The sequence below is a fragment of the Suricata suricatta genome, chromosome 6 (assembly GCF_006229205.1).
Source record: "Suricata suricatta isolate VVHF042 chromosome 6, meerkat_22Aug2017_6uvM2_HiC, whole genome shotgun sequence".
NCBI lineage: Eukaryota > Metazoa > Chordata > Mammalia > Carnivora > Herpestidae > Suricata > Suricata suricatta.
This window is the reverse complement of record NC_043705.1, coordinates 83,492,842-83,517,987: the sequence shown is the minus strand read 5'-3', so window position 1 is coordinate 83,517,987 and position 25,146 is coordinate 83,492,842.

Below are 25,146 nucleotides of genomic sequence, written 5' to 3'. Positions count from 1 at the left end.
ATGTCTATTGCTCCATGCCACCAATATAGTATACTATGACATTTTTATGTTTTTGCCAATTGAAAAGGTGAAGAATATTATGTTATTGTAATTTTGGCTGGCTGTTCTCCCTTTTACTATGAGTAAAATCAAAACTCTTTTTGTGGGGCACCTGGGTGGCTCATTTGGTTAAGCGTACGGCTTCGGCTCAAGTCATGATCTCACGGTTTGTGGGTTCGAGCCCCGCGTCAGGCTCTGTGCTGATAGCTAGCTCAGAGCCTGGAGCCTGCTTCAGATTCTGTATCTCCCTCTCTCTCTGACCCTCCCCTGCTCATGCCCTCTCTGTCTCTCAAAAATAAATTAAAAAATTAAAAAAAAAACCCTCTTTTCATATGTTTAAGAACCATCTGTATTTTCTTTTCTGGTGAATAGTTTTTCTCTTTTGTCCATTTTTCTGTTGGGCTTTGGTTTTTCACTTAGCATTTTATTTATAACAGCTATATTAGGTTAATTAGCTCTGTGTTCCTGATATGAATTGCAAATTCTCTTTCCCAGTTTGTTTCTTGACTTTGTTTTGGTGATTTTAGCATGCACTTAACATTATGTTACAATATTTTTGTGTCATAGTTTAGAAAGGTCTCTGCCATTTTGAGGATACTTTCTCTCTTTTTATGGTTCTTTTATTGATTCCTTTCTAAAAAGATTTTATTTTTAAGTAATTTCTACACCCAACATGGGGCTCAAACTCACAACCCTAAGATCAATATTCCATGCTCTGCCCTCTGAGCCAGCCAAGTACCCTCCTTTTTTGTAAACATTTAATTTTTTGAACCATTTGGGATTTATCTTGGTCGATGAGGAAAGGTGTGGATCTGTTGCGAGTCAGCTGTCCACAGAACTCTCAAATATTTGTGCATCTTATGCCAGGTTTTGTTCTGAACTCTCTTCGCAGGGATGTTTATATAGTGATCAGCCTTGGGAGACAGAAACAGTATCTCCCTCCAGGTCAAAGGGCAGATTTGTTTGCTGTCTGGATAATAAAGACGTTTCCCTCTAGGTTAGGTAGGTTTGCCAGCAGTCGCCTTATGAGAGGGAAGATTTCCTAAGCTCAGAGTTCCTCACCCTGTGATGTGTGGCATCCACCTGAACCAATCTAGGCACCACCCTCGGGATACTCAAGGAGCCAAGAGAACTGACGCCTTTGTGGAGCTCGTGCTTCTTTTGTCTTTGGCCCAGGAGTTAGTCTCTTATCTCCTAAGACAATCTCTGAAACCCTAGCAGGCCACCTTCTTGGGCACACTCTCAGGCTTGTCACAGTTCTTGACAGGATCTATTTCTATTTTCTCCAGATGGCTATATTGTTACTCACCATCCAAAAACATTTAATAGTTCCACCTTTCCCAACTGATTCGAGATGACAACTTTATTGTACCCCAAATTCTTGTGTGTGTGTGTGTGTGTGTGTGTGTGTGTGTGTGGTCTTATTTCTAGGCTTATATTCTATTCAGTTAATCTATCCATGTGTGTGCTAGTATATACTTTTGAAAAACTGACTTTATAACATTTAATATCTGTTGGAATAAATGGTCACTTACTGTCTTCTTTTCCAAAATTTCCCAGGAACTTCCTGAATGATTGTTTTTGCATATGAAATTGAGAATCAGCTTATCTACTTAAAAAATTCCTTGCATTTTATTAATGATAATGTCAGACTTACAAATTAACTGGAAGGATTAACATCTTTATGATACTGAGTTTTCGTCTTTAGGAACATGCTATGCTTTTTTTAAAAATTAAAGATTCAGGACACTTGGGGGCTCAGTTGGTTAAACATGTGACTCTTGATTTTGGCTCAGGTCATGATCTCACAGTGGTGAGATGGAGGCCCATTTTGGGATCTGCACTGGGTGTGGAGCATGCTTAAGATTCTCCTCTCCCTCCTCCTCTGCCCCTCCTCCGCTTGCTCTCTCTTTCAAAAAAATAAATAAAATTTAAAATTCAAGTTTTCTTCATATATATAACATCTATTGATTTCTGAATGTGAATTTTATATTCTACTATTTATAGAATTTTCTTATTGGTTTTTAGTAGTTTTTCAGTAGATTCTCTTGGACTTCCCAGTTTTATAATTATAGTAGCTGAGGAATGTAGATAATTTGATCTTCCCTTTTAATACTACTAAATTCTCTTCTCCTATTTGTTTGGTTTGTCTACTTATCTAGTGACTCAAAAAATAATGTTAAATGATAGTGATGATAGTAAAAAAGTTATTGAGTATTTATATACCTTATAATGTATAAGTACTTTATACTTACACACACACACACACACACACACACACACACACACACACTGGAGTATTACTCAGCAATCAAAAAGAATAAAATAAAATCTGGTCATTTGCAACTATGTGAATGGAATTAGAAGGTAGCATGCTAAGGGAACTTAGAGAAAGACAAATATCATATGACTTCACTCATATGAGGACTTTAAGATACAAAATAGACAAACATCAGGGAAGGGAAGCAAGTATACTATAAAAACAGAGAGGGGGACAAAACATAAGAGACTCTTAAATATGGAGAACAAACAGAGGGTTGCTGGAGGGGTTGTGGGAGGGGGGATGGGCTAAACAGGTAAGGGGCATTAAGGAATCTACCCCTGAAATCATTATTGTACTATATGCTAATTAACTTAGATGTAAATTAAAACACAAATAAATTAAAAGAAATTAAAAAAAGATTTCTGCATTGACACTGATACATGAATAGTCAAAGCTTTATAAAAGAACAAATTCTGGTATATAGGAAGGAGGAGAAAATTTTAGCTACAGGCCCCTCAATAGGGGCCTGGGTGATAGCAAACAGAAAAGCAGCACTTAACATCTTCTTAATAAACAAATTGATTAGAAGGTGGGGAGTTTCAAGGCAATAAGAAAAGCCTCGAAGACGAACTCCACCTATTACCTAAGTTTCTTAAGATGTGGTTTCAAACAGAGAATGATCCTATACCTCCTATATTCTCCTCTTATCTCCTATTATATACTGTCTCTTCAAAGTGTCTAGTGGTCAGAAGGGAAAAGCTAGCTAGAGTTCTAGACCCTCACTATTAGTTACTAATAAAGGAATAATCATATGATAATTAAACTGTTTTATAAACATGGCAGCCATGGTGGATAGCTTTCTGCTCTTTAGTGAAAAATAGTAAAATGATAACTGAGATTTAGAACTGGAGCTAACAGTTCATTTCCTTGTCAAGAAAAACTGAAGAAATAAAGAATGAGAAAAAAATATGACTAAGTCGACATATGTCAAGATAATGCTTCTAACTGCTCTTAATTCTTATTTTATGAGTACTTCTGCCTAAAATCCTGAAGAAGTGTAAATGCTCATTTCATCTTTCACCAAGGAGGAGAAGAGAGCTCAGGTCCTCTGGGGGGCCCTCTGCGGGGGTGCTCTGCTGGGTCCCCAGGCAGTGCTCCTCAGATGGGAGGTGATGGGGTCACCTGCATCAAAATTTCCTAGGTTGTTTGGTAAAAAGCACATTCCCAGGTCCTACATGAGGTGGGAATCTGAAATCTGAATTAAAAAAAATTTTTTTTAACATTTATTCATTTTTGAGAGACAGAGAGACAGAGTACAAGCAGGGGAGGGGCAGAGAGAGAGAGGGAGACACAGGAGCTGAAGCAGGTTCCTGGCTCTGAGCTGTTAGCACAGAGCCTGATGTGGCGCTCAAACTCCTGAACCTTGAGATCATGACCTAAACCGAAGTTGGACACTTGATGAACTGAGCAACCCAGGAGCTCCTGAAATCTGAAATTTTTAAAAAGTCAGATATGGGTATCTGGGTGACTCAGCTGCTTGATTCAGAGTCATCCAACTCTTGATTTCAGCTCAGTTCATGATCCTAGGTTCGTGGGATTGAACCCCATGTCAGCATGGAGGCTGTTTAGGATTCTCTCTCCCTCTGCCCCTCTCCTCCACTGTGCACACATTCTCTCCAAAAAAGGGGGCAGAAAAAGCCAGATAATTCTGATGCTGACAGTCTTAGGACCTCATTTTCAAAAAGAGTTCATGAGACTTGGTTGATGTCTCCATTCTACCTGATACAGAATCAAAGCCAGGTAGGCCCTGCCTTCCAGAGAGATGCACGCATACAGACAATGATACATGTTGCATACCATACTTATATAGACTGTGATAATTAAAAAAAATTTTTAATGTTTATTTGTTTTTCAGAGAGAGACAGAGACAGAGACAAAGCATGAATGGAGGAGGGGCAGAGAGAGAAGGAAACAGAATCTGAATCAGGCTCCAAGCTGTAAGCACAGAGCCTGAGTTGGGGCTTGAATTCATGGACCATGAGATCATGACCTGGGCCAAAGTAGGATGCTTAACCCACTGAGCCACCCAAGTGTCCCTAGACTGTAATAATTTATTTCAGCTTTTTTTGTGTGTGTGCAGAGAAAACTAGACAAGTCAATTTTACTGAAACAAATTCATCTAAAGGTAGACAATTGACCTTCCAGGATCCATAGGCTTCTGTGCCTAAAATTCTCCAGTCAAATCCTAGATGTCAGCGCTGCTAAATGATGCATATCCTTTCACACCTTTTATCGAGTTGAATGCTGACGGCAGAAAGTTCCTGTGGGTGTTACCATGGGGCATCAGAGGAAGACAGCTGTCTCCGGCTCCTCGTCAACAATCTGCAATGAAAAATGAATGTTTCAGTACTTCTGAATAGTCTGCTTAATAATTTGGAAAGCAGAACCCATCTCTCTGATGCTTGCTAAGCATTTTTGGCAAGTAATTTGGACACATTTATCTTCCCTGACATTGCCTAATGGAGCTATCTACTTCTCTGGCGTATGTTGAAAGTGACTAGCTAGAATGTGTGCATTTTGCACTCTACAATAAGGTGTGTGTGCCCTACAGATGGGATCAGCCCACCTCGGGCACCCAGCCTAAAAAGTTAAACTAGCCAGTTATCCAGTAGCTACTCACTGGGGTATTTATTATTTTAACCTCTTAAGTAAGGTCTCAGATCTTTCAGGGCTGGTCTCTGGGAGTTAAGTTTTAATACAGGACTTCAAAAATATATTCCCATATAAAAAATATTTCACTTTAAACTGAGTGGGAAAGCAAACATTAGAAGCTAATTAAAAAGAACATTATAAGTGCTTTGCCAATGTTTCAATTCCTCAACCTGGAGAAAGTGGTCACAGTAGAAAAATGTGACTTATTAGGATATTTATATAAGTAGCTTTAAAATTGGAAGAAGAATTGAAGAAGATGAAGATGAAGGAGTAAGGGGAAGAGAAGAAGGAGGAGGATAAGGATACCTAGTAAGATTTTTTGTTCATAATATCTTTTGTAAGTCTGACCAGAAATTAAGAAAAAAAGAGAGGGGGCAGCAGGCAGCTGGAGAAAGGAAGAAGCCAAGACCCAGGCTTATATTTCATCAGTCCTCAAATTCATCCAAGAAATGGCATAAACTTGTAACAGAAAAGGTGAAGCTGTGGGTTTTCATTGGTAGAGTCAAGTATGTACAGACTCCTTCTAACCACTTGAGGAGAGAGAATTCTAGGAGACAGATGGCTTTCACTGTAGGGGCATGTTCATACTCTGATTATAAACTTTGGCATGAAAAGCTTTCTCAAACCTGTCTTTACAAATTCATACCTCACAGTTCAATACTCAGCACCATCAACTTAGTTTTTCATTCCAAGAAAGGTGATAAAATCAAATATCACTAAAATTGCTCTTCATATAAAAAACCCATTTGTATTCTATCCAGTTTCATAGAATTCTGAAGCAGCTATTGAAAACTGAGTAACTAAAACTTGCAGATGGATATGAATATTTCAATCATCTGCCATGATAAGTGTAGCAAATAAATGTTCTTGATGCTTTGGGTCTCTTGTCTTTCAAGATGGATTCCAAATGTTAAATGCTACTTGTTAGAATTAGGGTTAAAAAATATTCAGAGGAGGCACCAGTAAAGTCAGCCAATACATTTTCTCGAATTGTGACTGTTCTCATTCAAGCACCAAAACAGCTTCTCTGGAATAATCTTTAATCATTCTGCTTAGTAAGTATTTATTTCAACTACTTGGTGGAAGTTAAAAAAATAAAAGGATTTCCATTTCTACTCCTATTCCAAACCTCTATCCTCCTCTGGACAGAATCCACTATTAATACAGCACCTGCAGCATCTGTTGAAGTCACTATGTGACAACATGGAAAAATGAATAGAATGTAGTAATAAGTATAGAAACCAAGGTTCAAAATTGGATTAATGTGATTCTGCAATTATGTTGAAATGATATATACATGCAGGTAAGACTAGAATAATACATGGGAAAAGCTAAGCCAAATGATTATTGGGAAGTGAGATTTGAGATGAATAACTTCCACTTTTAAATTTACAAAACTGCTGTTATTGTATTGTTCACAAAATAACTTCTTTAAAAAAAGAATTTGATTGACTTGTACCTTGAAAACTATAAAACCTTGATGAAAGAAATTAAAAATCAATGGAATACAATACAAATCAATGGAAGGAAATCCAATGTTGATGGATGGAAAGATGTAATATTGTTAATGTCAATACTACCCAAGGTGATCTATAGATTCAATGCAATCTCCACCAAAATCCCAAAATTATTTGCATAAATAGAAAAATTCCATGCTAAAATTCATGTGGAATCTCAAGGGGCCCCAAATAGCCAAATAATATTCATAAAGAAGAACAAAGTTGGAGGTCTCACACTTTCTGATTTCAAAACTTACTACAAAACCACAGTAATCATAACAGTGGCATTGGTTTAAAAAAAAGTCACATAAATCAATGGAATAGAATAGAAAGCTCAGAAATAAACTCCCTCATATACAGTCAGATGATTTTCAACAAGGATGCCAAGATCCTTGCCAAGATCCTGGAATGAAGAAAGGATAGTCTTTTCAATTACTGGTTTTGGGAAAACTGGATATCCACGTGCAAAAGAATGAAGTTAGGCCATTACTTTACACCATATACGAAAATTCATTCATATGGATCAAAAACCTAAATGTAAGAGCAAAAACTGCAAACTCTTGGAAGAAAACATAGAAGAAAATCTTTATGATGTTAGAATTTGGCAATGATTTTTCGTATGACACTAAAACACAAGCAACAAAAGAAAAAATAGCTAAGTTGCATTACATCAAAATTAAAACATGCATCAAAGGACATTATTAACAGAGTGGAATGGTAGCCCAAGGGATGTGAGAAAATGCGTGCAAATCATAAATCTGATAAAAGATTGATATCTACAATGTATATAGAAATCCTGCAACTCAACAGCAACAAAACAAACAACCTACTTTAAAAAAATGGGTAAATGACTTGAATGGACACTTCTCCAAAAAAGAAACACAGATGGCCAACTGCATATGCAAAGATCCTCAACATCACTAGTCATTAAGGAAATGCAAATCAAAACCACAATGGGATACCAGTTCATTAGGATAGCTGTTATTAAAACAAAACCCCCCAAACAGAAAATAAAATGTATTATCAAAGATGTGGGGAAATTGGAACCCTTGTGCACTGTTGGTGTGAATATCAAATGGTACAGCCACTGAGGACAACAGTTTGGTAATCTCTCAAAAAAGCTGAAAATAGAATTACCAAATGATCCAGCAATTCCACCTTGGGGTGTGTATCCAAAAGACATAAAAGCAGAGATTTGAAGATATTTATGTACCCATGTTCACAGAGGCATTGTTCACAATAACCAAAGGTGGAAGCAACCCAAGTGTCTATAGACAATGAATGGATAAACAAAATGTGGTATATACATACAGTGGAATATTATTCTGCCTTAAAAAGGAAGGGAATTCTGACACGTGCTACAACATGGATGAACTTTGAAGACATTATGCTAAGTAAAGTAACCCAGTCACAAAAAGGTAAATACTGTATGAGTCCTCGTATATGAGTTTCATAGAAGAGTCAAATTTGTGGAGACAGAAAATAGAATAGTGGTTCCTAGGAGTTATTGTTTAATGGGTATAGGGTTTCACTTTTACAAAATTAAAAGTGTTCTGGAGATAGATGGTGGTCATGATTACACAACAGAATGAATGTATTTAATATCGCTGAACTGTACATTTAAAATAGCTAAAATGAGGGAGGCATGACTGGCTCATCAGTAGAGTATGTGACTCTTGACCTCAGGGTTGTGAGTTCAAGCCCCATGTTTATTACTTAAAAATAAAAAATATTAAAAAATACTTAAAAGGACAAATTTTTTAATGTATATTTTACCACAATAGGAAAACGTCTGATTAACTGCACATTCTAACTCTCTCATTCTAGGCAGTACTTCTTGAGGTCCTATCCTTTTCTTTCTCTATGTTCTCATTTCTCTGAGCATTGTTCTTTTTATTTAATTTAAAAAATTTTTAAATAAAAAAATTTAAGTTTATATATTTATTTTGAGGGGGGGAACTAGGGGAGGAGCAGAGAGAGAGAGAGAGAGAGAGTGAGAGAATCCTAAGCAGGCTCAGTGCTGATGAGACTGATGTGGGGCTCCATCCCATAAACCATGAGATCATGACTTGAGCCAAAATCTAGAGTCAGGCACTTAACCAACTGACCCATCTAGGCACCCCCTCTGAGCTTTGTTCTTAATGAGATTATTGCAGATAAAGCTTATTTATTTATTTTGAAAGAGAGAGAGCATGCACATGCAATCAGAGGAGGGGCAGAAAGGGAGAGAAAGGATCCCAAGCAAGCTCTGTGCTGTAAGCGCAAAGCCCAATGCAGGGTTTAAACTCATGAGTTGTGAGATCACGACCCAAACTGAAATCAAGAGTTGTATGCTTAAGTGACCAAGGAGGCTTTCAGGTGCCCTGAGACTGTTGCAGATAAACTGTCCCAGTATCAACTCTTCAGTAGGTCTTCTCTGATCATTTCAGCTGCCAATTTCTTGGCTAATGGGCTCATCTTCCGAGTCACAAGTATTAATTAACTAGGTAACACATGCAGTGGCGTTTAGTTGGTGCTATGCGCAATAAAGCAGAATAATGGCTCAGTGACTTACACCAATACCCTGACAAGGTAGGTGGGACACAGAGCACTATCTCCAAAGGAAAATGACACTTGATATATCCCCTGGGAGAGGTGCTTTAAGACCAAGTGCTTTAAGAATTTGAGTAGGAGAGGCAGAGTTGAAGAAGTTTTGGAGAATGGGGAGGATTTGATTACATGTAGATGGGAGGCATTGAACTGACAGGGAAACTTATAAGTCAACTACTAATATGTGCATTGTTTCTCAACCTCAGTAGCAATGACATTTGTACTGTAATACTTTTGTTGTGGGGAGCTGTCCTGCACATTGTAGGATGCTTAGCAGTATCCTTGACTCATGTACACTAGAGGACAGTAGATCCTTTCTACATCCCAGTTGGGACAATCAAATATATCTCCAGACATTTTTGGAGTCCCCCATTTGAGAAGCATTGATATAGGGAGCTTGTCCGTGAGCCAGGAAAGACATCATTTTGACCAGACTAGAAAGTCCAGTCATGAAAGTGTCTTTTATCCAAGTTTTCCAAAGTCCGTTTGGCACCTGACACATAAGAGATGGTTTATAAGCCTTTTTGTTCATTCCTTTTTAATAGTTCTGTAAGAAAGTTGATCTGAAACCTTTGAAAGAGTTTGGATATAGAGAGCCTAGAAGTAGATGGACCATTTATGAAATCTTTTGTGATAATTCAGAAAAGAGATATAAAGATTTGAACTAAGGCTGTGATCAGTGGAATAGAAAGGGGACATGTGTAAGAATTTGTGCAAAGGAAGAATAAACAGAATATGGGGGCAGTGGGCATACATCTGGGTGAGCCGGGTTGAAGAAAGGGGGGTGGTCTTTATTAGAAGCAGGAAAGTCATTGTAGATGTAATCAGAAGTCTCTAGAGATCTGAAGGTTGGATTTGAACAGTTATTGGTTATTTCAAACCATGAAAAGAATTTCTGTAACAAGGAGTCAAGCCAATGTGGAGTCATGCTGCAGATAAAGGAGGCAGGCAAATTTAAACTTTCTTCAGTCTTCCCAGAAAAAGGAAAAAGAAATGTAAGAAGAAGGACAAGGAGGAAAGAAAAGCAGCACAAAATTGTTTTTTCCTTTTTGTTGTTTTTTGCTCAGTAGTATCAGTTGGAGATGTAAAGATGAATAATCTTTGATTTGGGACACTAAAATTCACATTTGAAGTTCAGCATGTCCCTTTAAAAGCCTGAAAATAATTTTAAAAACTTTTTTGCCTTTTAATATTCTAAGCCATTTTCCCATTTTGTCAGAGGAAATACAGAAAGAGCAAGGGCAAAATTTCAGCATGAGGGCCTCCCCCTGGCTCCCAGCCTTGGACGTTGCTAAGCTGGTGAGCATCCTATTGTCATTTGAGAAAGCCAGCTGCATAGTTAGATAGAGTGAGCCTGTCTTTGCAACTCCAAGACTGTAATTATGCTAAAATGGGATCTTGCAGCAGTGAATATAAAGAGAAGCCTTGGAATATCTCTCCTACACTAAACAACTTTATGGTTGAAAGGAAGCAATTACTGGGAACAAGATGAGACTAAGAAAAAACAGCATAGCTTTCCAACTTTTCCAACTTGGATATTGACAGTATTGTGCTGACCTCAAATAGTCTTTGCTTTTTTTTCTCCCTGAAGTCATAATAATTCCAGCTTTCTAGCCTAAAAACTAGAATTAAGTGGAAATAATTTTTACAAATTAACCATCCCCCACTCAATTGAAAGCAACTTTCTAGATTAGCTTAAGAACACTAGTTTTTCTACTGGAGTCTTCATGTTTGGTTATCTTTCCCATGAAAGATGCTAGCTCTCCTAGTAAGTTCTTTGCTACTCACTGCAGCAGCTCTGCCCTCCTAGATGACTAATGTCCAGCCAGGAGCTGAGTTGCCTGGAGATAAAACAGATGTGAAACAGCAGATCTGGAGGGTTCCTAATTCTTTTTCTTCTCTTCTGATAGAAGGTGGAACAAATAGGAAATTGGGGAATAGAGCAAGATTATGTCAGAGGCTGGAAGTTACAAATTAGTACCACCTACCATAGTGTGTCCACCACCTCCTCATTCTGTCTCTGCTGCCTGAAATTAAAAATGTAATCCTTGGGGCGCCTGGGTGGCTCAGTTGGTTAAGTGACCAACTCTTGATTTCAGCTCAGGTCATGATCTCACGGTTCATGAGATGAAGCCCTCTATCAGGCTCTGTGCTGACAGTGCAGAGTTGGCTTGGGATTTTCTTTCTTCCTTTTTTTCTACCTCTCCCCGGCTCTCACTCTCTCTGTCTCTCTCTCTCTCAAAATAAAGAAATATTTTTTAAAAAGTCCACTTTGAGGGGCACCACCTGAGTGGTTCAGTTGGTTAAGCATCCTACTCTTGATCTTGGCTCAGGTCATGATCTCATAGTTTGTGAGACTGAGCCCCACATTGGGCTCTGCACTGGCATTGAGCCTGCTTGAGACTCTCTCTCTCCTTATCTTTCTGCCCCTACTCAGCCAGTGCTCTCCCTCACTTTCCAAAAATAGATAGATAAACTTAAAAGAAATGTCCATCTCGAACACTTCATCTCTAAGATACATTGTCAGGTTAAGAGAAAGCAAGGTGCTTGAGAACAAGCCCACTCAGGTCAGGTCTACATAGGTTAATTATATAACTATCTTTCTAAATAGTTCTAGAACCCAAAAGATCAACTTTTGCCTAAATTACATAGCTGGCCATGCTCAGTGATATTTATCATTCTTCTGGAGGTCTTAGCCAAGGCACAAGACAACAGGAAGTAAAAGGATGAGAAGTATTGAGAAGATACACAAGTGTCATGATCTCTAAATGATATGATTGTTTTCCTAGGAAGTTTGAGACAATCAAAAGAAAAGCAATAAGGTCCAATGAGTGGTAGGAATAAGGAAGCCAGATGTAACTATAAGCATCAGTAGGTTACTTACATAATCAGCAATAATCAGTTGTAAAATGTAACATTAAGATTAAATGAGAAGGATTCTTTAAATAAATCAACATATGTCCATCCAATGTAATTTATATAGCCATTACAAAGATGAAGTGTCCATGTCTTCTTATAGAAAGATAGCTATGATATTTGGTAGAAGGAAATTGTGTGGCCCAAAACAGAATGTAAAAATTAAAGCAAGTAAAATTATATGTGTGTGTGTGTGTGTGTGCACATGTGCATGCATGTAACACATGTATCTCATGCATGGAACTATAACTCAGAAGTATATAATCTAATCCTTTAAAATGATTTTCCTGGGGGCAGGAGAGTGGCTAATTTTCTCTTTCTCATTTTATATTTCTCTTAAAATTTTTACATGACAATTATATATTATTTATGAAATCCAGAAAAAGCAGCAAGTGTTTAAAATTTAAGAAGAATCTTCTTGAGCTCTCCATTTGTTACAGCTGAAAAGCACTTAGGGTTCATCTGCTAGCCAAACACAGAACACTTGAAAGCTCATCTCCTTAAAACTTAGATAGAAAATGAACAGCCCCCAGAATGAAATCAAAAGTTCTAGGGTTCAGTTCATAAATAAGAGTAACTGTGTATTAATATTGTTAAATCAAAACATATTTTAAAAGACAGACCTACCATAAGTAAATTTCTCATTTCCCCTGGTGTTTAAATCAACTTTTTAAACATTATATATTCTTTTGATTGTGTCAGTAATTTGTTTATTACAGAAATGTACAAAATGCCAAAAAATAAAGAAAAATAAAAATGATCTATAATAAAGATTGCATATATATGTATATATATTATTATTATTTTTTAAGTGGCTCTGCCTGCAACATGGGGCTTGAACTCATGACCCTGAGATTAAAAAGTGACATACTCTACCAACTGAGCCAGCCCAGGGCCCCATAAAGATTAATATTTTTCTGTATATATTTCCCTTTACTCTTTTTTATCAATGCATGTGTATATTTTTAAAAAGGGATCATGGTTATATTCCTCTGACAACACATGGTGAATAGCTTCCCATGCCATTCTTTGAAATATCATTGAGAATTTCCTATGACATTTATCATAAATAATACTCTAATGAATATACTGATATAAAATTTTTGAGTAAAAAAATAAGCTCCATGACTTTTTCTGTGTTATTTATAGATTTACACATGTGTCCCCAGTGCAGAAAATAGAGCCTGGTTCTTAATAGGGACTCAGTAAGCATTAATGAATGAATCTCATCTACTCAGGCCAGGAGGACTTAAGCTTTGGTGTACGTAAGAATTACCAGGAGATCTTGTTATAGCCAGATCCTCATACCTCAGTCTGAATCAGAGATATTGATTCAGAAATCTTTGGAGGGGCCCATGTGATTCTGATGCTGGGACTGAATGTTGGGAAACACTGCCTTAGGCTAAATGCGTGGGAGCAGAATTACCAGATCAAAAGCATAGATATTTTTAAAGCCTCTGATTTATACTGTTAATTTACCTTCCTGAAAAGTTTTACCAACTTAACCAATTTACAGCTTTCAAGTATCTTCCTCTCTGCTCTGTAATATATAAAACTTATTTTGTTTCCTTTCATCAACACTGTGTATTTTCAGTTTTTTATTTAAAAAATTTTTTTAACATTTATTCATTTTTGAGAGACACAGAGAGACAGAGCATGAGTGGCAGAGGGTCAGAGAGAGGGAGACACAGAACTTGAAGCAAGTTCCCGTCTCTGAACTGTCAGCACAGAGCCCGACACAGGACTCGAACTCACAAGCCATGAGATCATGACCTGAGCTGAAGTCGGACACTTAACTAACTGAGCTACCCAAGTGCCCCAGTATTTTAAATTTAAAGTCACATAACTGATTTGGTAGAGATGAGGAAGAGAAAATAATTTCTCACTAAAAATATAAAAAATCATAGAAGAAAATGTATATTCACACCATCTAGAATGAACTACTCTGGTCACCTCCTGGCGTATTTGTCTGTAGTCTGTTTTTTAAAGAACAAAAATCATTATTGTTTTTGTAAAAATGGCAGATGCTTATTTTATAGAATGTGTACCCTGTAGAAAAGGACAAATATATAGGTTAAAAACACCTCAGTTTGCACCATCTAGAGATAATTAGACTTAACATTAGAAAAGCAGATTTTTGACATCTTTTTACGCATCTCCATAGATAGGAGAACAAGAGATGAGTGGTAGATGGCTGCTTGGCTGGATGGGGAGCAAGAAAAAAATACTTTTATAAAAATAGAATCATACTACAGATAATGATGAATATGTTCTCTTTGACACTACCTGGGATCTACTCTTTCTTCTGGGATTTTGTTAACCGTTCTATGCTACGGTTCATTCTTTTCATTTGGGTGTATATTCTATTCTTTTCAGTGGTTCGTGGTTTGTGGGCTGGGTTTCCACAAAAGCTCAATCCAAGGCAAAGAAATGGATAGGATAGGTTTCTTTGGGAGATGACCCCAGGAAGCACTGGTAGGGGAGTGGAAAAGTGAGGAAGGGAAGGAAAGGAAGCTGGTAGGTGGAGAAAGCCAGGGCATGCTATAAGCAGGGCACCTGGGTGGCCAACAGGAGCTCAAGTCCACCAGAGAACTCCGGTAGACTGTACAGGACACACACCAGAGTCAGCAGGAGTGGAGGAATTGGATATTTATCCCACCTGTTGTCAAGTCACTGGTTGAGCTTTGCTAGAGGAGGCATTAATTCCCAAGTACTTTCTGCCTGCCTTACAAGAGGCTAAGTGCGCCTTGCTTGTCACAAAAGCGCCCACAGTGTTGTAGATGCTTGGAACTAGAAGCCTGAAAAGCAAACATAGTAATTGTGAATGCCGAGGAGGGTATAAGTGGAGCATTAACAGTGGTGATAGATAGATACTCTTGGGTTTGGTGTCTCTCCAATTCAGCCTGGAACCCTGGAGCCTTTCATACTTTCCAGAGAGAGAGAGTCAGTAATGTTGTATTTTATCCCTTTTTCTCCATATCCATTCCTATTATTCCTCAGTCAGAAGTTCAAAGAGAGATATACACATATTCCCTATAGGTCTCTCTTCAGATTTGAGAGTATTGGTGAGAACTTTCAGGATTTTAAACAAAATAAACACTGTTTCCTCCAGTGTCTGGGGGGTGGCAATGAAGTTGGGGGCTGAGCTTTCTTGTGTATCTAGCTTCTCTTCTATTCTAGAAGATAGTGTTCCTACTATATCCCCAATAACTCTGTTTAAAAGCTTATTGTACAGTGGTTTAAAAGTATATCCACAAAATCTTTGACATCCTCTTCTTAAAAGGCAGAGGTGAAGTCCCCTTACTTTGAGTGTGAACTGGACTTCTAATAAGTATAATACAGTAGAAGTGAAGGTATTTGTCCAGGTCATGAAAGGCATCGTACCTTTCTTCTTTCTCAGATCATTTATTCTGAAGGAAGCCGACTGTCCTCTCATGAGGACACACAGCAGTCCGATGGAAGGCTCCATCTTATGATTCTGTGAACAGCCAGGGAGGAATTAGACAATGGCCATGAGGCTAATGGGTGAGTTTGGAAGAGGATCCTCCTGCCCCAGTCGAGTCTTCAGAAGGAAAATCCTGAGCTAGAACTACCCGACTAAGCTGCTCCCAGGTTCTTGACTCATATCATAAAAAACATGAAAATAATTATTATTTTATGTCACCAAGTTTTGGGGTCATTTGTTAAGCACAGTAGATAAGGATACAATAGCATTAGTGTTTTCTACTTCCTAGTTTGGTTCTTTTTTTTTTTTTTTTGGTAAATTTGGGGCTGGTTTTTATGCTGTTTTTTTGCTCTCCTTTTTAAATATGCAGTTGTGGGGAGCCTGGCTGGTTCAGTCAATTAAGCATATGTCTCTTGGTTTCACCTCTGGTCACAATCTCATGGTTCATGTATTCGAGCCCTGGGTCAGTCTCTGCTGTGACACACAGGGTCTGCATGGGATTCTCTCTCCCTCTCACTCTGTCCCTCCTTGAATGTGTATACTCTCTCTCAAAATAAATAAACTTAAAAAAGAACACCAGCCATCTTTAAAAAATAAAAATAATAAATAAATATGCAGTTTTAATTCACCATATTAACTAACTTTGACATTAAGTGTCTTTTCTTAAACATGGCATAATCTTTACTCCTTTCTCTTATGCAGAAGTCTCAGGGGACCTAGGCCATCATTTGTCATATTATTTCTTGGACAACAGTGAAGAGTAACTTGTTCAGTATTTCCTTTTTCCTATACATTTTATCTGTAAAGAGAATAATGCTTTTAAGTGATAGAGGTACTTCAATAAGTTCTAGGCAAAAGAAGTCTTTGCTGCTGTCTCCTAGAACCTCTTTATTTTATCCCTGTGCGTCTATAAATCTTGGATTCTTTGGATTGTGAAATCCCTTATTCACCAACACCACCATCGACTTTCCCTCTGGCTCAAGTTGATTGGAATTGATTGTTCTTCTGTACCACTAGGGTCAGAGTTTCCATTTTCTCTGTTTGAAATCTATTAAGAAGTATTTTTCTCCTATAAAGTTCATGTTGGCATTTCATTTTTAGCAATACTGCATGAAGGACATAGAGCAAAGGGCAGAAGCAACAACTAAGGAGATTATGACTCCATGAAGTTTCAATAGCATCTTTTAACCCAGAAACGAAATAAAGCAGATATTCCACTTGAAGCAATTCTGGTAACTCAGTTTTATAATGATTTAATCACTTTAAAATAAAAATTTTGGGGGCTCCTGGGTGGCTCAGTCAGTTGAGCATCTGACTCTTGATTTCGGCTCATGTCAGGATTCCAGAGTCATGGGATTGAGCCCTGAGCCAGGCTGCGTGCTGATGGTGTAGGGCCTGCTTGGAATTCTCTCTCTCTCTTTCTCTCCCCCACCCCTGTTCATGAGCTCTCTCTCAAAGAAAAAAATGTGGGAACACAAAATTGTTCATATTCAGTGAAAGAAACATGTAAAAATTATGTGTGTATGTTGGTAAAGATTAGGAGCACTAAAGGAATGTAAATAGTTATTTCATTTAGGCCTAAGCATGACAGGTATATTTTTTGAAACTGTAAAAATCAAAATCTTTCTGGAAGAAAGAAATATAACTATGTATGCCTGAGCGGATTTCTATAAACATACCAGGCTACAGAATTTTTAGGAGTAAATTGGGCCAGCATTACGAAGGAGAGAGAAAGAGAGACTGTTCTTTCATTCTGGCTGAAGCAGGTTTCTGAGTTAAGACTTCCCTTGTGTTGGTGAAGAAAAGTTCCCTCGCTTCTTCCCCTTTTTGCTTGGCCCATTTTGCTGGTGGTCTGTTTTTCTTCTCTTTTGATAGAAAGTCTTCAAATTAGTTTATGGTTGAGTGCTTTGCCTGAACAAAAATAAGGATATTAAAACTTCTAAAAAATGAACCATGGTAAGCCCCAATTGAAAACATTTTTTCATGCTTATTTATTTAGTTTTGAGAGAGAGAGAGAGAGAGAGAGAGAAAGAGAGAAAACCAGTGGGTGAAGGGCAGAGAGAGAGAGAGAGAAACGGAAATAGAGAAAGAGAGAGAGAGAGAATCCAAAGTAGGCTTCAGACTCTGAGCTGTCAGCACTGATCCCAAGGTGGAGCTTGAACCCACGAACCATGAGATCATGATCTGAACCAAAGTCAGACATTTAACCACTGAGCCACCCAGGGGTCCCAGTCCCAATTTTTAAAAAGTTTCATTTATTTAAGTAATCTCTATACCTCACTCGGGGTTCAAACTTGCAACCCCAAGACCAAGAGTAGGGTTGTTTGCTCTTCCAACTGAGCCAGCCAGGTGCCCCTGTGGTAAGCCCCAATTTCAAATCAGACTGACTGAGACCCAAGCCTGCTGTCACTTTGGCTTCTAAGGGAGGCCTGCCTCTGCTTCCTATGTTCATGACTCTTGTGAGTGTGGAAATGACTGAGGGAGGCCAGCAAAGGAGCCTGCAGAGGAGTCTTGTGACTGGAAAAAATAAGTAGGCCTGCTTATTAGGTCTCTCTATAAGACTCTGATCTGTTATGCCCCACTCATTAAATAACATAATAAGCACCACAGGTTCTACTACAGATGTGCATGTGGTTAACTTTAAAAATGTGACTATCTCCAGAAGGAATTACATTTGGAGAAGAGCCAGTTGTGGGGCAACGTCAAACTGTTTCCATCTGCCTAGGGAACTGTCAGACACTGATCATTTATGCCAGCCCCTAGCATGGGGGCCAACAAGGCGTATTTCCTTCACTGGCAGGCAGAGAGAGGGTGGAGGTGCACATGAGGCCAGAGGGACTAGATCTCCACACAGAGGGCCCCAGTCCTGACCTGGGTGCCTGAATAGAGATGACCTTGCAGAAAACTACATGTTTTTTGTTGTTGTTGTTGTTGTTGTTGTTGTTGTATGTATGTATGTATGTATGTATGTATTTAGAGGGCACAAATGAGTGAGGGGCAGAGAGACAGAATCCCACAGTGGCAGGGGAGAGAAGTGGGGCACGAGCTCACCCATTATGGGACTCACACTCATAAACAGAGATCATGACCTGAGCCAAAGTCAGATGCTTAACCAATTGAGCCACCCCAGCTGCCCCAGAAAACTAGGTGGTTTTTTTCATTGTTGTGTTTCATTTTTTGGCTATTTATTATTTTATCAGTTTATCTCCCTCCTCCAAAATGTAAGGGGGTAGGGGACATTTTCTGTTTTGTTCATGCTATATTCCCAGCATGAGTGTCCTATAAAATGGTTTGGTCAATGTAGCCAGGCTGGGTCACGTGCCACTGGAGAAAAGGGGGCCTGAGGTCTGGACTGAAGAAATTGGATGATGTTTTCCCAAGACTGTCAGGTCCTAGAGTCAGGAATCATCAATGAGAGAAGCTGATCACACAGCTCAGGATCTTGTTAAAATGCAGGTTCTGATTCAGAAGGTTGGGGGTGGAACCTGAGATTCTGGGTCCTACCAAGTTTCCAGATGATGTTGGTGCTGCCGATCCAGGGACCACACTTTGAGTAGCAAGGTTCTGAACTCAGCTCTGCTATCTATGTCAGTAGAAACCTACCTGGAGCAGCCTGGGTGCACAGGAACAGCAGGGAGACAAGAGTGAAGTCCTGGGCAGGGGGGAGGCCAGGATGGGTCTGCAGCAGCTAGCTCAGGGGGTGGCTGGTGCACAGGCTTAGCTGTGGCATTACTAACCTCTGGCTTGGTATCTTTGGGAGAGGTGATGTCTTTTGGTCTCTTTAGAAATTATTTATGGCTCAGTTTCTTAGTCCATTTCATCCTGTGATCCGACCTCCTCCTACAAGGGTCAACATCTCTGTCTTTAAAAATCAAAGTATTTTAGGGCACCTGGGTGGCTCAGTCAGTTGAGCATCTGACTTTGGCTCAGGTCATGATCTCACGGTTTGCAGGTTCGAGCCCCACATCAGGCTCTGTGCTGACAGCTCAGAGCCTAGAGACTGCATTGTCTTCTCTGTCTCCCTCTTTCTGCCTCTCCCCTGCATATGCTCTGTCTGTGTCTCTCTCTCTCAAAAACAAAAAAAAATTTTTTTTAATTTAAAAATGAAAGTATTTTAGTATCAAAACTTCTGGAACTCCCTTAAACTACAAACCTACATCCTTTCTCATCTTCAACTCTTTATTTTTTTCCATTTCATTCTTACCAGTATCAGTATCTATATTTTATCATTTGTGTCTTTCCCAGATTTTAATTCCAGGTTTTATGACTCTTACCACACTAGCACTAGAGACTTCATTTCTTATCACAAATGTTTCCCCACTGCAGGGTCTGTGAAAATATGATCTATCCCTTCTGAACAGTGTCCAGACATTCCACAGTAGGAATCAGACTCTTGCTACCTGCAGGCCAGACTTCTAAACAAGTTTTATTTATTTATTTTGATAGACAGAGAGAGAGGGAGAGAGCGAGCATGAGTGGGGGAGGGGCAGAGAGAAGGAGAGGGAGAACTCTAAGCAAGCTCTGTATTGTCAGTGCAGAGCCCAGTGTGGGTCTTGAACTCACAATCTGTCAGATCATGACCTGAGCTGAAATCAAGAGTTGGATGCATAACTGACTGAGCCACCCAGGTACCCCTACAATTAAAAAAATATATATTTATTTTAGAGAGAGAGAGCATATGAGCAGGGTTGATGGGCAGAGGGAGAAAGAAAGAGAATCACAAGAAGGCTCCATGCTCAGCACAGAACCTAATGCAGGGCTCAATTCCATGACTCTGGGATCATGATGTGAGTTGAAATCAAGTGTTGGATGCTCAACTGACTGAGCCACCCAGGTGCCCCTATTTATAATTTAAAAACTTTTTTTATGTTTATATATTATTGAGACAGAGAGAAATAGAGCATGAGTAGGGGAGGGGAGAGAGAGAGGGAGACACAGAATCCAAAGCAGGCTCCAGGCTCTGAGCTGTCAGAGCCTGATATGGGGTATGAAACCATGAACCATGAGATCATGACCTGAACTGAAGTTGGACGCTTAACTGACTGAGCCACCCAGGCACCCCTAAAGATGGGATATTTATCATAAATATCCTTGGCTTCCTTTCATAAGCCACTGTGGATCTATTATTTTATCTAAATCGTTTTTGAACTTCTATATTTTACCTTTTTAACTGATGTGTTGAAGAACTTTGTAAAGAAAAAAAAGTAAGTCTTTGATTTATTAATGACAAATTTCTAAGTTTATCAGTTTAGAGAGTTGTGTACACTATGCTTCTTTAGTCAAACATTAAATATTGTTATGATCCTCATAAAATTTGCAAGTGAGTATAAAATATCTAAATGCTATTCTACTTTAATTTTTGTTTCTTAGTGTAAGTGGTGAGATGAATCATAGCAGATACTGATACCCATTTGGCAAATGCCACCGGGTAAACCCATACGAGAGTGCAGGCCTTACAGTCAGTGAGACCCAGATTTGTGTTCTCACCGCTTCCCGTGTCACCTTATGCAAAGCTTCCATCATTCTGAGCCATGTTCTTCTCATCTGCCAATGGTCAATAATAACAGTACCTACCTCTTAAGCTTAATCATATGATTGTTATGAGGATTACATAATATAGTTGACAAAATTCAGTAGAGAGGAAACTTCACGGGATGAGTTCAGTGATCCAGTTTTTTCAATAAATAAATGGAAAGAAAAATAAAGGAGCATGCTTTGCTTTGGGTGAGAAAAAGAAGGTGACATTGGGGAGAGACTGAGTATAGGTCCTGGCAATGAAAATGTGAGCTATTATTATTTGTCTTTCAAATTAAACTATAGAGTAGCTTTATTAAATTAAGTAAATATGTATGACATCCTATTAAGTGCACTTCTAGGTCTTACTGTAACTCCATGAACATTATATTGGCCTACTAGGTCATTCGGGGGTTACCAATAAGGATAATGATAGACCTCACTCTTGGTCCTGGCTTTGGTGATTACTAGATGTGATATCTAGGACAAATCATTTCTCCATTTCCCTATGTCCTTAGCTATCAAATCTGGATGAAAATCATGATACCTGTCTCATACGGGTGTTGCAAAGATTCATGACACCTGGTACGTAAAGTGTTTAGCACCACACCTACCACTCAGTATACATTCAACAAAAAGTGCTTTCCATTATCGTTACCACCACAGCAAACATTTTTCCTGCTCTCAGTAAGCTTATGCTCCAACAGGGGAGATAAGACACGTCCACAAAGAACCATAACCTAAGGCCTAAGGTGAGCAATGTTGCAAGAGCTGGGAAAGTGTCGTGGGAGAGAGAAGGAAGGGACTCCTGAACTCCTTCCTCTACGACCTTACTCAATTTTGCTTTCAGAGCAGGTGGCTGGACAGTAGAAATACAAAATCAAGATGTTTGTGTCTGGACTGTGGACATTTCTTGAAGGGTCTGCCCTCAGACTACAGGACCTGTAGTCTCTGGGTGTTGAGTCCTCTCTCCAGAGAGCCACAGGGGAAGCTACTGGGGGTGCAAACTCTATATCCCCACAGATGGAACCTTTCATGCACTGGATGTATTGGGACCTGACACTTGTTGTCTGTCAGTACTTTCAAGTTACTGTTGCACAGCAACCAGTTGGTGGAAGCTTGAGAGAAGAGGGGATCACTGCCTGAAGAGAAGGGGGAGGGAAATCAAGGAAATAAAGCTCACTGAGGCACCAAGAGCACTAGCATGTGGGAAAAGGTGGATCCCTGTGCAGAGTGGCAAGGGACCTGGTCAAGAACAGGGGCTTGAAGCCCCCTAGACAGTTCTCTGTCTTCCCAACGTCCTTGCCCCCATCTTTTCCTTCCCAGGAAGGCTGGTTTCCTGTGTGCAGTGCTCCGAACACTAGGGCCAAGATGGAGTGAGGTGAGGCAAAGGAGTTCTGGACTTGGGTCAAGAGGTCAGGGTGAGTCCTGGATCCACGATTTACAGAGTGGCCTTGGATAAGTTGCATAACTTCACTGGCTTGCAATTTCCTCAACTATAAAACAGGTTTAGTAACACCTGCTCTGAGTATACATGGGAGTATTGAATGAGTTAATGTGTATGAAAGGTGAGTTATTACATCAGTGACTTTACTCCCTTTGCCCTTGACTTTGGCTCATTTCTTGAGCCTCCCAAAACGAACACATCACTCAAGTAAGTATTTCTACTACTAGCCTTGACTGGGATGTATAAACAGCAGGCTTCTTTCTGTAAAGGTCATTTACATTTGGCATATTTAAAAAATTTTTTCATTTATTTCTTCCCTCAGGGAAATCTCTGTTCTCTGCATGATAGAATCCTTACTCATCTTTTTCTAATTCAACATAAATACTGTAATCACTTTAAACTCACTGGTAGGAAAAGCAGGTTTCTTCAAGACTCCATCATTTGCTATAAAGGGTAAAAGATGACCTTCTCTAAAATCTAGGATATAATTATATCTGGTTTTGCAAAAACTGTTCTTTGAACAGTCCATGCTTCTCCTTTGCATGTTTCTTTTAAAAGAACTGCAACTAGTGAGAAAGATGCCACAAAAATAGAAATGCCAATCTTTCAAGATCTCAAGGCGCTTTCAAAATGATAAATAATTAATTCACAGCATCCTTGATATGATTTATCTTATTTTAGAGACGAAGCAAGGGAGGCCAACAAAAGTTAGGGGAGCTGCCCAAGGTTATAAGTAGTCAAATCTGGAATAGAAGCCATGCTGGAACTTCCAGCACCAAGGTGCTCAGTGTAGTACATTTACTGAGCATGATCTGTATCCTAACTGCTGTGTGGTCGTATCATCTAGGACTCATGATCCGGTGGGGAATGCATACATGAAGACACACACACACACACACACACACACACACACACACACACACACATGCCTAATTATAAAGCAAACAGCAATGAACTCAGATACAAAATATAAAAATGAAAAAAGAAGAGATTAATTATGACCCCAGCAGAGGGGAAATCTGGAAATATTTTTTACGGATGAGCTGAGGCTTGGCGAATGGTTTGGACATTGAGACGAGAGGAAGGGGCGGGGAAACTAGAAGGACATAACTGCAGGCAGTATTCTGTTTTGAGTCAATAACTAGGGTCTGGAAGGCATAGGAGACACCCTTATAAAACAGCAAAGGACTGCAGTGTGCACAGAGTAGGAACCAGCTTGCCAAGGATTTTCAATTTGAAATGAGGCTGGATTTTGTTGGCCATGAAGAGTTATCAGTGGCTTTGAGTAGGGAAGATATAAGATATCTGTTCTGAAAGAAAGGTTACTATGGCACTGCTATGTAGGATGAATTAGAAGGATAGAGTGCAGACAGGAAAGCAGTAATTTATTAATTTTTTCAATCATTTGCATTCTCCTGGGACCATTCTGTGTATCCCTGATGAATTACTGTGTAGCAGGCCAACAGTGCAACAAGTTTAAACTCAAGTGATCATAACAAAGGCTAAACAAAGAACCAAGGGAAGCTCAAAGGTCGCATGAAAGTGGAAGCAATGAGTAGAAGACAGAAAGTCAAGAGGCAGAATTTAGAATTTGAGTCATTGTATAGATCTGTGACTGGCACACCCAGGCAGGGTAGGCCTATGGCAGTAAGATTCTTAAATTGTGGTTAGGATCTGGAAAGAAGAAATACTTGTTATGGGCTTCACTGTGTCCTCCCAAAATTCATATGTTGAAGTCAGAATGCCCAGTACCTCAGAATTTGACTATATTTGGAAATAGGGCCTTTAAAGAGGTCATTAAGGTTATATGAAGTCATTAGGATGCTCTATGGTCCAATATGACTGGTGTCCTTCTAAGAAGTGATTAGGACATGGATACACCCATAGAGGAAGACCGTGTGGAGACAAAGGGAGAAGATGGCCATCTACAAGCCAAGGAGAGAGGCCTCAGAATAAAACCAGCCTGCCGATCCTGGGCTGGGACTTCCAGTGTCCAGAGTAGTGCTTTAAATTTCTAAGTAACTCAGTCTGTGGTATGTGTTATGGCAGTCCGGAAACACTAACACATTACCCTAGAAAAATAATACAATAAGTAGCTTTCTTGGGGTTAGAAGAAAATCAAGGACTTGGACTGGACCCAGAAGTACAGTCAACAAGAAAGGGAACATACATTTAGAGAAGTAGAAAGTGAGAGACCAAGGTAAATGGAAGCATTCAGACCTATGGATTGCTAAGTAAGATGTTTCCTAAACCAGACAAAGTATTTAGTTACTGCCTTGAATCATCTGCTTTCTTTCAGGAGTAGCTTTGTTGAACTTGAGACCCCTGGACTGAGGCTGTGTGCCTCTGTGATTTAATGCTGATGGGAGAAATAATAGATGATGATAGTTCTGTGTCCTCAAATTTTTACACCTCTGAGCATCATTCCAAACAGTCCACCACCCCTTCCTTTTTGAACCCCTCTCTTTTCTTGATTGGGTGGTATCATAAGCTTCCAGTATTTCTGGCAGCTCCTTTTTAATTTCATCTGCTGCCTCTTCTTTCCCTACCTAATTTCCAAATGTTGGAGTTCCTCAGAGCTCCATCCCAGACACTCATCTTCTCTGACTATCCAGTCTCTCCAGGTGAATTCATCCAGATGAATTATAAACAGATGGCCCCCAAGTATGCAGTTCTGGCCACTCCCCTGAGCTACTGCCTCGTGTATCCAAATGTGTACTTG